We start from the raw sequence: 12,522 nt of genomic DNA on the forward strand, positions 1-12,522 counted from the left end.
AGCCACGACTTCACCGACGAGTAAGAGATAGAGAGGAGTAAAAAAAATACACTTATAGCCAACCTTATAGCCAACCTTGTTGTAGTATGAGTGACTAAGTGATGACTATGTATGACATGCCAACATCAGATAGCCTAACACACCGTGTTAAATCTCCAAGGGCGCGACCGCGCGAGCGACGCGACGGTCGTGGTAGGCGCAACCATGATACGGGCTGCTGGCAGCCCTTGGATCTGAGATCAAACGGTCGCATGCTAAGTTGCTGAAAATTTGCAGAATAACCCTCCAGGATAGGATATTCACCCATAGGTCTAGAATCACGCCATGCAACCGTTCGATCTCAGATCCAAGGGCTCTCGGAAGCCCGTATCATGGGAGAATAGAAAGCCACTACCCTGCCGTTCGCACGCTGGCAGTTCGCTCCTACTCATCCCCGCATGTCCATTAATACTACGGCAGTTCGCTCCTAGTCGTCCCGTCCATTCAAATTATGGCAGTTCCACTAATCCTAACCCTCCTCCCAAATCCATGGCGTCCCAAATCTCCCCGATCGGCGGTGAGTACAAGGTTAGAACCATCACCAACGACGAGTTCGAAGTCATCTACACCCGTTCTTCCGCGACGGTGAAAGGATGCCTTTCTCGCTTCAGACGCATGTTCGAAGACTCAGATGATGAGTGGGTCGCTGGGCTAGATGTTGAGTACACCATAGTCGTGGGACAAGAGAAGGATCTAAAGGACGAAGAGAGGAAGAAGCCCGCCGTGATCCAGGTTTGCGTGCATGACTTATGCTTGGTCTACCACATATGCCATGCCGTCATTGAGTGCCAGGATTTTAAGGACTTCCTCGAGAGCAACCTAGTCAAATTCATTACTATAGACTTTGGTAACGACAAAGAAGTCTTGTCTCGGATAGACCTCGTTGTAGGCAACACCTTCGACCTCCAAAAGATCAGCTGGCGTCCTCTCGTCAGCCTTCAATGCTGACCCTGGCAGGAGCCATGGTTCATCCTTCGTACGGTAAACTGGAGAAACCTCCATACACGTTTCATCGTCATGGATGGCAGCGGAATGTACTAGATATAGACCACATCCACTACGCTGCAATGGATGGCTACCTTTGTTTCAATATCTACAAGGGTTGGATGAAGATCAATAGCCAAGTTGGCTGTTCAAGCAAAGAAGTATCGGCCAAGAGGAAGAGGGACAAGGACGAAGTTGAGGACGTGGACGAGGACTCCGAGTAAGGTGGCAGTGTCGTTGCTCATGGTGGTTCTAATGCAGTGTCTACCGGAATAGTTGCAAAGTTTAATTTCACGTGTGCTTAATTTAATTTGAGGGGTGTGTTGTGCTGAGCCCCCAGCAGAACTATGTTATGTTTCTTCTTGTTACTTTAACTCTTCAGTACGTACATACTAGTATTTCTTACATTTCATCTTTTAGTTGGTATAGTACTACCACTCGTTTCTTCACATTATATACGTACAATATATATGGCCAACATCATATAGCCAGCAGTTTAGTTGTCAAAGAATTTCAGGGTGCTTAGTTTTGTCAAAGAATTCCAGGGTGCTTAGTTTTATTTGAGGGGTGGGTTGTGCTGGACACTATTATTGTGACTAGCCTTTTTAATATTACTATATGCATAATTTGGCGACGAGCGCTCTCTATATGTACCACCTTTTTTTTAATTTCAAGTTTTGCTCCATGGCGCAATCCATCGATACTACTGTTGTACAAAAGTATACATTTTTTAAAAGGCTAGAGGGCGGGGCAGTCTAGCTTGGCCGGTTTCACGAGAGGCGAGGGCTTTTGTGATTTGACGGCTCATTACTGCTGGAAGGTGGGGCCTTGTGATTTGACTGCTCGTATAAATGCGCCGACGACCTGATCGAGGAGGAGCAAAGAACCGTGCGGTATACTCAAGTTTTCCACTGGAGTAGTACTGCGACGGAGGAGCACGAAACACGGCAGCCCAGTGCCATATGGCGATAAAAAATGATCTAATTTGCTAGTCATCTCATTGTTAGCATTGTTCTATTCATTCCCGCAAAAAAACCATTGTTCTATTCATGCCTCGCAGAGAACGTGACACATGCGGTAAAACACCCGAAGCAAAAGATGAAACACAACAGCAAAAGAAGAAGGGAGATTATCACCCCAAATGATCTAATTCGCCGCGGAGTCGTAACTGCTTCTTCATCGCCTCCACGACCTCCATCTCCTTGTGCGTCTCCTCCGCCATCTTCTTCATTCTGTCCATGACGCGGGATTTCTCGACGCGAGCCTTCATTATCTGTTCCACGGCCGCATTACATACTGATACGTCTCCGACGTATCTATAATTTATGAAGGATTCATGCTATTTTATTATCTGTTTTGAATGATTATGGGATTTATTATACACTTATATATTACTTTTGGGACTAACCTACTAACCGGAGGCCCAGTCCATATTGCTGTTTTATTGCCTGTTTCAGTATTTCGAGGAAAAGGAATATCAAACGGAGTCCAAACGGAATGAAACCTTCGGTAGCGTGATATTTTTGGAAGAATATGATCCTGGAGACTTGGAGTTCACGTCAGAAGATCCTCGAGGCAGCCACGAGATAGGAGCCCCCCCCCTGTAGGGTGCGCCCCCTGTCTCGTGGGCACCTCGAGGCTCCCCCGACCGACTTGTTTCGCCTATATAAGCCTACGTACCCTAAAACCATCGAATATCAAGATAGATCGGGAGTTCCGCCCCCGCAAGCCTTTGTAGCCACCAAAAACCTCTCGGGAGTCCGTTCCGGCACCCTGCCGGAGGGGGAACCCATCACCGGTGGCCATCTTCATCATCCCGGTGCTATCCATGACGAGGAGGGAGTAGTTCACCCTCGGGGCTGAGGGTATGTACCAGTAGATATGTGTTTGATCTCTATCTCTCGTGTTCTCTCTATGACACGATCTTGATGTATCGCGAGCTTTGTTATTATAGTTGGATCTTATGATGTTTCTCCCCCTCTACTCTCTTGTGATGAATTGAGTTTCCCTCTTGAAGTTATCTTATTGGATTGAGTCTTTCATTTGAGAATACTTGATGTATGTCTTGCCATGTTTATCTATGGTGACAATGGGATATCACGTGCCACTTGATGTATTTTTTGGTGACCAACTTGCGGGTTCCGCCCATGAACTACCTATGCATACGGGTTGGCACACATTTTCTTGACTCTCCGGTAGAAACTTTGGGGCACACTTTGAAGTACTCTGTGTTGGTTGGATGAATTTGAGATTGTGTGATGCATATCATATAATCATGCCCACGGATACTTGAGATGACAATGGAGTATCTAGGTGACATTAGGGTTTTGGTTGATTTGTGTCTTAAGGTGTTATTCTAGTACGAAGTCTTTAATAGATCGATCCGAAAGAATAACTTTGAGGTGGTTTCGTACCCTACCATAATCTCTATGTTTGTTCTCCGCTATTAGTGGCTTTGGAGTGACTCATTGTTGCATGTTGAGGGCTTGTTATATGATCTATCTATATGTTATTATTGTTGAGAGAACTTGCACTAGTTAAAGTATGAACCCTAGGCCTTGTTTCCTACCATTGCCATACCGTTCATGCTCACTTTTATCATTAGTTACATTGCTGTTTTTATTATTTCAGATTACAAGTACCTATATCTACTATCCATATTGCACTTGTATCACCATCTCTTCGCCGAACTAGTGCACCTATACAATTTACCGTTGTATTGGGTTTGTTGGGGACACAAGAGACTCTTTGTTATTTGGTTGCAGGGTTGCTTGAGAGAGACCATATTCATCCTAAGCCTCCTACGGATTGATAAACCTTAGGTCATCCACTTGAGGGAAATTTGCTACCGTCCTACAAACCTGTGCACTTGCAGGCCCAACAACGTCTACAAGAAGAAGGTTGTGTAGTAGACATCAAGCTCTTTTCTGGTGCCATTGCCAGGGAGGTGAGTGCTTGAAGCTATATCTTTAGATCTTGCAATCGAATCTTTTTGTTTCTTGTTTTATCACTAGTTTAGTGTATAAAAGAAAACTACAAAAAAATGGAATTGAGTTTGTCTCATACGCTTCGTCTTTTTAATATCTTTCGTGAGTATGATGGAAAGGAAAATTGTGCTCAATTGCTAGAAGAAGAATGCATTAAAATTCTTGGTACTAAATCTTTGAATGATGAGCATGATTTAAATGTTGTTAGTATGAACTCTTTGAATATCCATGATGCTAATGATATGCAAAGCCACAAGCTTGGGGAAGCTATGTTTGATGAAGATGATATTTTTTGTCCCCCAAGTTTTGATGAGAATATTTATTTTGATGAAAGCATGCCTCCTATTTATGATGATTATATTGATGAAAGTGGGTTTGGAAGAGTGTCAACTTTAGGAAGTAGTGATCCCACTATTTTGGAGGATGTTGAATCTTGTTGTGATGAATATGAAAGTGGATTTGGAAGAGTGTCAACTTTATTCAGTGATGATTCCACTATTTCGGAAGAGGTTCCAATTGATTATGAGAACAAAGTTGCTATATATGATGATTATTGTGATGACTTGTATGCTATTAAGAATAATGATAACCATGAAACTTGTCATCATGATTTTAGTTTTCAATTGGATTATGCCTCACATGATAATTATTTTGTTGAGTTTGCTCCCACTACTATTCATGAGAAGAATTTTTCTTATGTGGAGAGTAGTAAATTTTCTATGCAAGTAGATCATGAAAAGAATGATTTAGGTGCTGGTTATATTGTTGAATTCATTCATGATGCTACTGGAGGAACATATGCTTGTAGGAATTGCAATAATGTCCAGTTTCCTCTCTATGTGTTGAAAATTTTGAAGCTATGCTTGTTTTACCTTCCTATGCTAGTTGATTACTGTTCCCATAAGTTGTTTGCTCACAAAGTCCCTATGCATAGGAAGTGGGTTAGACTTAAATGTGCTAGTCATATGCTTCATGATGCTCCCTTTGTGTTTCCATTCTTATCTTTTATGTGAGTATCATTGTCATCATCATGCCTAGCTAGAAAGGCATTAAAGAAAAGTGCTTGTTGGGAGACAACCCAATATTTACCCTTACTGTTTTTGTGTGTTCACATGATTATGCTACTGTAGTAATCATGTTTTATATCTTTTGTTTCAATAAAGAGCCAAGTAAGACTTTTAGGATAGCTTACGGTGATAGTTGTGTTGATCCTGCTGAAAATCAGAAACTTTTGCACCCAGTAAATTAGTTTTCTTAATTCACAGAAACATGCTTCTGATCTTATTATTTTTGCTCTGGATTTGTACACAAATTGCTTAGGACTTCCTAATTTTTTAGAATTTTTGGAGTTCCATAAGTATACGCTTTATACAGATTACTACAAACTGTTCTGTTTTTAACAGATTCTGTTTTCTACGTGTTGTTTGCTTATTTTGATGAATCTATGAGTAGTATCGTAGGGTATGAACCATAGATAAGTTGGAATACAGTATATATTACACCAATATTAATTTAGAATGAGTTCATTACAGTACCTAAGTGGTGGTTTTATTTTCTTATACTAACGGAGCTTATGAGTTTTCTGTTGAGTTTTGTGTTGTGGAGTTTTCAAGTTTTGGGTAAAGATTCGATGGACTATGGAATAAGGAGTGGCAAGAGCCTAAGCTTGGGGATGCCCAAGGCACACCAAGGTAATATTCAAGGACAACCAAGAGCCTAATCTTGGGAATGCCCCGGAAGGCATCCCCTCTTTCGTCTTCGTTCATCGGTAACTTTACTTGGAGCTATATTTTTATTGACCACATGATATGTGTTTTGCTTGGAGCGTCATTTTCTTTTGTTATTATTTGCTTGCTGTTATTTAGAATAATGTTTTGCATCTTTAGTTTCAATAAAAAAGTCAAGGATAGCCTTTGCCATGCTTATTTTGCTAGTATACATGTTGCTGTTTGAAAACAGAAAGTTTACCGCTGTTGCAAAAATTCCCTAGAAAAGTCAGGGAATGATATAATGTTGAAACGTTTTTCATAATGAGCTCCGATAAATTTACTACAGTGGGAATTTTCTTTCATAATTTTTGGAGTTAGGGAAGTATTGATACTCTTGCATTCTTTACAGACTATACTGTTTTGGCAGATTGCTATTATGTTTGCATTGTTTGCATATGTTTGCTTGTTTAATGATTCTATTTGAGGATAGGTGTATTAAATATGCAGAGACATTTAGTATGCAATGTTGAATAATAATTTTAGTGATTTGTTCTAGTAGAAAATGATAAGGTTTTGCATTGGTTTATACTAACCTATCTCACGAGTTCTTGTTGAGTTTGTTGTGGATGAAGCTTTTCGATAAATAAAGAAACCATGATATGAGAGGAATTAAGGAGACACAAAAGTTAAAGCTTGGGGATGCCCAAGGCACCCCAAGATAATATTTCAAGAAGTCTCAAGCATCTAAGCTTGGGGATGCCCCGTTAGGCATCCCACCTTTCTTCTTCAACAACTATCGGTTAGTATCGGTTGACCCTAAGTTTTTGATTCTTCACATGAGTTGTGCTATCCTTGCAATGTAATTTTATTTTATTTTTCTTGCTGTTTGAATACAATACCAAGATATGAAATTCTTTAATGAGAGAGAGTCTTCATATAGCTACACAATTATTTAGCTACTCATTGATCTTCACTTATATCTTTTTAGAGTAGTTTTTCATTTACTCGTGTGCTTCACTTATATCAAATGAGTAAATTGTTGAATGAGTTGATTGTCATAAATCTTAAATTATATATGTCTCATTTGCTTATCCCATGGGGAGTTATGACTTCACATCTAAGAAGTAGAGGTTGTAAATTTATTGAAGGTTAGCAAGCATTGTATTGGTCATTTGAACAATTCATGAAAGAATATTGAAGGAAGAGAGTCACATATAAATACACTATCCTAGACATCTTTTATAATTGGGAGCACTCATTAAGTATGACATGCTAAAGAGTTGATGTTGGACAAGGAAGACAATGTAATGGTTTATGTTTTCCGACATCTCAGTTAAAGTATATTGTCATGGATCATTCAAACATGTTGAGCTTGCCTTTCCCCCTCATGCTAGCCAAAATTCCTTGCACCAAGTGGAGATACTACTTGTGCTTCCAAATATCCTTAAACCTAGTTTTGACATGAGAGTCCACCATACCTACCTATGGATTGAGTAAGATCCTTCAAGTAAGTTGTCATCGGTGCAAGCAATAAAAAATGCTCTCTAAATATGTATGATATTTTGGTGTGAAGAAAATAGCTTTATACGATCTCTTGTTATGGAAGCAATAAAAGCGACGGACTGCATAATAAAGGTCCATATACAAGTGGCAATATAAAGTGACGTTCATTCACATTAAGATTTTTTGCATCCATCCCTAAAAGCGCATGACAACCTCTGCTTCCCTCTGCGAAGGGCTTATCTTTTACTTTATGTCTTTTACTTTATGTAAGAGTCAAGGTGATCTTCACCTTTCCCTTTTTCATTTTATCCTTTGGCAAGCACTTTGTGTTGGGGTGATCCTGATATATGTATCCAATTGGATGTAAGTTAGCATGAACTATTATTGTTGACATCACCCAAAGGTGAATACATTGGGAGGCAACACTATAAGCCCCTATCTTTCTCAGTGTCCGACTGAAACTCCATAACCATTAGTATTGCGTGAGTGTTAGCAATTGTAGAAGACTATATGATAGTTGAGTATGTGGAGTTTGCTATTCCTGAAAATAAGATGAATTGCAATTGTTTGATGACTGATAAGGAAGTTTGCTAGTTTTCAAGAAAGTTTATGGTCTATGCTTTGACATGTGAATTGCTTGTTACTTTATCATGAGAAGTTTTATGAGATGAACTACTATTATGACATATTATTGTGCTAGAAAAGGTGATTGAAATTATCATTGATCAAACTTGTGCATCTTCTAGCATTCACACTTCATAAATTCTTTCTTTTATCATTTACCTACTCGACGACGAGCAGGAATTAAGCTTGGGGATGCTGATACGTCTGCAACGTATCTATAATTTATGAAGCATTCATGCTATTTTATTATCTGTTTTGCATGATTATGGGCTTTATTATACACTTTTATATTACTTTTGGGACTAACCTACTAACCGGAGGCCCAGCCCATATTGCTGTTTTATTGCCTGTTTTAGTATTTCGAGGAAAAGGAATATCAAACGGAGTCCAAACGGAATGAAACCTTCGGCAGCGTGATTTTTTGGAAGAATATGATCCTGGAGACTTGGATTTCATGTCAGAAGATCCTCGAGGAAGCCACGAGATAGGAGGCCCCCCTGTAGGGCGCCCCCCTATCTCATGGGCCCTTCAAGGCTCCCCCGACCGACTTGTTTCGCCTATATAAGCCTACGTAACCTAAAACCATCGAATATCAAGATAGATCGGGAGTTCCGCCGCCGTAAGCCTTTGTAGCCACCAAAAACCTCTCGGGAGTCCGTTCTAGCACCCTGCCGGAGGGGGAACCCATCATCGGTGGCCATCTTCATCATCCCGGCGCTATCCATGATGAGGAGGAAGTAGTTCACCCTCGGGGCTGAGGGTATGTACCAGTAGCTATGTGTTTGATCTCTCTCTCTCTCTCTCTCGTGTTCTCTGTATGGCACGATCTTGATGTATCGCGATCTTTGTTATTATAGTTGGATCTTATGATGTTTCACCCCCTATACTCTCTTGTGATGAATTGAGTTTCCCTCTTGAAGTTATCTTATCGGATTGAGTCTTTGATTTGAGAACACTTGATGTATGTCTTGCCATGTTTATCTGTGGTGACAATGGGATATCACGTGCCACTTGATGTATGTATAGGCCTTGTTTCCTACCATTGCCATACCGTTTACGCTCACTTTTATCATTAGTTACCTTGCTGTTTTTATTATTTCAGATTACAAGTACCTATATCTACTATCCATATTGCACTTGTATCACCATCTCTTCGCCGAACTAGTGCACCTATACAATTTACCGTTGTATTGGGTGTGTTGGGGACACAAGAGACTCTTTGTTATTTGGTTGCAGGGTTGCTTGAGAGAGACCATCTTCATCCTACGCCTCCTACGGATTGATAAACCTTAGGTCATCCACTTGAGGGAAATTTGCTACTGTCCTACAAACCTCTGCACTTGCAGGCCCAACAACGTCTACAAGAAGAAGGTTGTGTAGTAGACATCACGTACCTTGACAGCAGCCGGGTGCTCGATGCAGAGCTTCGCCAACTCCTCCTTCTGTTCCATGACGAGGGCCTGCAGCATCTTCATCGAGGAACTACTATTCTCATCCAGCTTCTTCCAGCCGGTGTTCTTCTCCTTCAACAAGTCGATCTCGTGGCAGAGCTTCGCCTTGTCCTCCTGAAGTCGCAGGATTTCGCCGGTCGCCTTCTTCTCCGAGGCAATGCTCTTCTTCAGCAGCATCACCAAGCCGACGGTCAACTCCCCCTGCTGATTGAGCTCAGCGGGCATGTCGTCGAGGCTCTCCTTCAACAACTCCATCAAGCCTTGGATTAACTCCTTATGCTTATTGAGGTGCTTATTGAGTTGATCGGGCATGCCGTCGAGGGATAACGACTCCATCTCCGCCGGCTCGGCATGTTCGCCTCCGCGGCTAGGGAGCTCCTAGGAGCCATCGCCTGCCCGTGAGAGATCTTTCGAGGTCTCTGCGTGGCGGCGAGCCCTCTCTTTTTTTCCGCAGCCTTGGTTGTCGCTCCCTTGTTACGAGTACTTCTCGACCTAGAGCTCTGCTCACCAGCCATGGCAACGACGGACGAAGAAGAAACTCTTATGAGGAGGAAAGGTAGAGTAATTTTCAGTTAGGTAGTTCCCCTTTTTATAACCTAAGTACTAGCACTAGTACTAATACCTGCATAGTGGGAACACGTTCAGGTTTGGTACATACTAGTAGGTGTGAGCAGGCTTTCAAATGTGATGGGAACAAGGTAAAGATTAATTGATGGTTTTGGTTTTGAGGCCCGAAACGGGTCCCGATGAATTTAGCGGAACATAAATTTCAAGTACTACACTGCTCAAATGCGTAAATATTATGTTACTGTCAAAAATTGGCACGAAATACGAAGGAGACCAATGGAAGTACTACTAGCAACCCATGATTTAACTACTCGCATGCACGTAGTGGAGTAATAATGTCTTTCTTCCGCCCTCACGTCCACTCAATTTGCATGCGCTGTATTAATTGACTATCAATGAAGTGAACGACTTTACACGCGTCAAATTATCACATGGGGTGGATCTTGGTACAAAATTGCGTCCGCCCGTGTACCCGCGTGTGAGTGCGAGGGAATGAGTGCGTGCGTGGTGTGCATGCACATCTTCGCTTCGTGCATGTACCGCCAGTATGGCTCAGGGAGGACGAGTACATTCTTCTGGAACCAGCAGCACGTCACTGTGATCAATCCATGCAAGGAGGTCGCGACAACGCCTTCACATGTGCCACGTGGCTTCATGAACTGTAAGAGAGACACTGTGTAGCGTGCCATTGGTATTCTAATTTACGTGTTTTGCACATACTTGAAGTACTAGTAAGGTACACGTGCATTGCACACATCAGATTTTGCAACCAAATTATGAATAAATACCACACTATAGCATGTAAGCTCTGAGTCATATATGCCTGATGTAGCCCGTCGTTTAACTCTTATAGTTCATCTCATTCAAAATCAATTAGAGGGTGCTTGGATACGTTTTAGTCCCATGACTAAAAGTAGTGAGACTAAAACATGCTAGCCTCATCCATGCTTGGATCCAAATACTAAGGAGACTAAAATCAAGTTAATGAGCATTTATTATCCTCCAAATCCTCCAATCCAGAACTCTCCCGTGTTAAAGGAGAGGAGTTAAATGAGGAGAGAGAGGACTAATCCACATTTTAGTAGGGGTACCCCTGACTAAATTTTTTTAGTCTTAAGACTAGTTTTAGCCCCTCTTTAGTCAAGGGTGCTTGGAACTTTAGTCTCTTAAAGAGACTATTTTTAGCCAGACTAAAATAAGTCCCTTGGATCCAAGCACCCTCTTAGTTTTTATAAAAAAGCTAAGAACGCGGGAATAGGAAAAACATGGGATTATAGTGGAATGTCGTCTTGAATCCCGCAGGATTGTAAGAGTGTTTGATTGTGCATGGAAAAAACACAGAATTCTTTCAAAGAGGTTTGAGTGGATGGGATGTTTCCTATGAAATCTAGTGCAAATGAATCATATGGAAAAATTCCTATGGTTTACAATCCTACGAATCAAACAACCAAGATAGGAAAAATTCCTAATGATTAGAATCCTCCAAAATTCCTTTGAGAATCCTTTGAATCAAAGAAGCCCTTAATCTATTTTATGATTCATGGAATTGTGTGTTGTAAAGCATAAAGTAAAAACAAATAATGGCAATTCAACTAGAAAAAAAGTTTGGGCAGTTATGATACGGAAGATTCTAGAACAAAAGAGAACCATTGTTGTTTTGAGGTTTGTGCATTATGCTTAAGTTCAACCATGGAGTCTGCTAGATTGTACATGTGGCAAAATTCGGTGGGGGGCTAGAAGATGGTGCGAGGGGCTGAGTGGAGGGAGACTATGAAGGAATGCACAAGTGCGAGATCGATATTTAGAGAGAGGGGGCGAACACGTGCGCTGTTGCACGCAGTGGCGGAGCCATGAAAAATAAATGAGATAGGGGGCCAAGCATTGCTAATCCTTTACGAGGAGGGTCAATTCATGAAATTAAACCTTTTTTAGCAGCAATTGTCTAATGATCACATTCATATTAGCCTCGACAATAGTGATGTTAGGGGGGGAAGGGCCCTTACTGCCCCCTATCTTCGCCATTGTGCACGCGTCTGAGAGATGAAGCGGAAGGCATGGATGATGAGAGGGGGACGTTGGATATATAATTAATGTGGGTGTATTAGCTATATATGTTAATCCTATAGAGAGAGGTATAGATTGATCGATGTGGACGTGGGAAAGAGGGTGAGACCTCACTGGATATATCGATTGATCGGTTTGTGTGGAAAACTATGAAAGACCTAGCTATATACACACATACATAGAGGAACATTGATCATTGCGCATGCACGCGTGAGAGATAAAGAATGCCCGATATGATGGAGAGGGGGATGTGTGTGGGTGTGTGCCTTCATGGGAGACCGACCTGAAGAAAAAGATTGCATGCGTATGATGGATAATGTCGACTGATAGTGTGTGTGCATGCATGCACGAGAGAAAGTTAGTGGTACAATTATAAAGAGAAGACTACTGTGTGGGTGTAAAAGAATAGGTGAGGTCATAATCAATGTAAAGTTTAATTCAAATATTTGAATAAGAGATCCTGATGTTTGAAACCCATGCATGCATGAATATAACGGAGATCTGCACGGTGTGGTTTGGAAACGAGCATGTTGTAATGTATACACATTGAACAAGGTTAGACTGATTTGAATTTAAGATACTGATGGCAGACAT

This window comes from Triticum dicoccoides, chromosome 7B (genome assembly GCF_002162155.2).
Source record: "Triticum dicoccoides isolate Atlit2015 ecotype Zavitan chromosome 7B, WEW_v2.0, whole genome shotgun sequence".
Taxonomy (NCBI): domain Eukaryota; kingdom Viridiplantae; phylum Streptophyta; class Magnoliopsida; order Poales; family Poaceae; genus Triticum; species Triticum dicoccoides.